Below are 2,301 nucleotides of genomic sequence, written 5' to 3'. Positions count from 1 at the left end.
CTCTTGTTCTGCCACAGAATTGTACACAATTTTAAAAAATTAAATTAAAACATTATCTCTTGTTCCTTCATTTACTTCCCACACCAGTTATAGGAAGTAAAGATGCTTTATTTCTTGGCATATATGATTATAATACAACTAAAATTTGACCCTGAACCCCACCCACACATACATACATAATTACTTTTTATTAAAATTCATACGGCTTTCTGTCCTAGAATGTTTTTCAAACTTTCCTTTTAAAAAAAAATTTTTTTTATTTGGCCACGCCGTGCGGCTCGTGGGCTCTTACTTCCCAACCAGGGATTAAACCTGGGCCCTCTGCGGTGAGAGCACAGTGTCCTAACCACTGGACCACCAGGGAATTCCCAAACTTTCCATTCTTTTATTTTCCTTCCTTTATTTATTTCTTTAATTGAAGTACAGTTGATTTACAATGTTGTGTTAATTTCTACTTTACAGCAAAGTGACTAAGTTATACACATATATACATTATTTTTTATATTCTTTTCCATTATGTTTTGTCCCAGGATATCAAATATAGTTCCCTGTGCTATACAGTAGGACCTTGTTGTTTATCCATTCTCTATATAATAGTTTGCATCTAGTAACCCCAAACTCCCAATCCATCCCTCCCCTATTCCCCTCCCCCTTGGTAACCACAAGTCTGTTCTCTATGTCTGTGAGTCTGTTTCTGTTTTGTAGATAAGTTCATTTGTGCCATATTTTAGATTCCGCATGTAAGTGATATCATATGGTATTTGTCTTTCTTTTTCTGACTTCACTTAGTATGATAATCTCTAGTTGCATCCATGTTGCTGCAAATGGCATTATTTCATTCATTTTTGTGGCTGAGTAATATTCCATTGTATATATGTACCACATCTTCTCTATCCATTCATCTGTCGATAGACATTTAGGTTGTTTCCGTGTCTTGGCTGTTGTGAGTAGTGCTGCTATGAACATTGGGATGCAGGTATCTTTTCGAATTACAGTTTTGTCTGGATATATGCCCAGGAATTGGGATTGCTGGATGATATGGTAATTCTATTTTTAGCTTTCTGAAGAACCTCCATACTGTTTTCCACAGTGGCTGCACCAACTTACATTCCCACCAACAGTGTAGGAGGGTTCGCTTTTCTCCACACCCTCTCCAGCATTTGTTACTTGTAGACTTTTTAATGATGCCCATTCTGACCGGTGTGAAGTGATGCCTCATTGTATAAACTTTCCTTCCTTTTTTTCTTTTTTTAAATTTTTTTCTGGCCATGCTGTGCAACATGTGGGATTATAGTTCCCTGACCAGGGATTGAACCCACGCCACCTGCAGTGGAAGCTCGGCGTCTTAACCACTGGACCGCCAGGGAAGTCCCAAACTTTCTTTTCTTTTAAAGGTCCTTCTTTTCATAAGTGGAATTTCTCCAGGGTTTTGTGTTCCAGGTGTGATCTAGACTGGATTTTTTTTCTCCCAAGTCCCTAAAGATCGTATAATCATATTCATTCATATCTATCTCACTAATAGACATAAAAACAAAATCAGGCACAGGTCTGGATACTTGCTTGTCCTCCCTGCAAATCTTGAAATCTAGAGTATTTGAGGAAGTGAGAGCTTTGAGTAAGTCATGTCTAATATCTCATCCAAAGGGAGCTGTGGGGGGTGGTTGGTTCCACAAACTCTTTTAGTCACAATGTATACCCTTCTCAGTATGTCCTGTCCACCCCCTCCTCCATCTTTAATATACACTGGGAGCCAGTTTTTCAAACACATGCTTTCTTCAGATGTGGTACTATTACTGTCCACATCAAAAACCTCTATTCCTACATAAAAGGAGGTCAGATGGGGGCTTCCCTGGTGGCGCAGTAGTTGAGAGTCCGCCTGCCGATGCAGGGGACACGGGTTCATACCCCGGTCCGGGAGGATCCCACATGCCGCGGAGCGGCTGGGCCTGTGAGCCATGGCCGCTGAGCCTGCGCGTCCGGAGCCTGTGCTCCGCAACGGGAGAGGCCACAACAGTGAGAGGCCTGCGTACCGCAAAAAAAAAAAAGAAAGAGAAAACCCTTGAGTTGCACAAAAGAGGAGAGAGCGGGCAGCTCGTGGTGGCTCCTCGGGCCTCTTCCTTATGAAGAGAGATCTCTGGGCTACAGATGAAACCCTGCCTTCTGATGGCCCTATTTCTCTGAAAACCCTCTGTGATAGGATTGAAACACAGAAAGGATAGTTTCTCCCCTTCGTGGGGAAAGAAGGAAAATTGTTGTCGTTCCCCCCATATATTTCTCCATTCTTTTACGCACGCAACGAAC

The 2,301-nt window shown here is 41.9% G+C and overlaps 1 non-coding gene across 1 annotated transcript; it reads right to left on the bottom strand.

Moving 5' to 3' along the window:
- Positions 1-291: 291 nt before the first annotated feature.
- On the bottom strand, positions 292-364 carry TRNAE-CUC. The gene has a single exon. It is a non-coding gene; the product is annotated as a tRNA-Glu (tRNA).
- Positions 365-2,301: the final 1,937 nt, after the last annotated feature.

The sequence above is a fragment of the Monodon monoceros genome, unplaced genomic scaffold, assembly GCF_005190385.1.
Source record: "Monodon monoceros isolate NGI ecotype Baffin Bay Population unplaced genomic scaffold, NGI_Narwhal_1 Super_Scaffold_15, whole genome shotgun sequence".
NCBI classification, from domain to species: Eukaryota; Metazoa; Chordata; class Mammalia; order Artiodactyla; family Monodontidae; genus Monodon; species Monodon monoceros.
The sequence above is the reverse complement of the archived record's forward strand: the minus strand, read 5'-3'. Positions and strand labels throughout refer to the sequence as shown.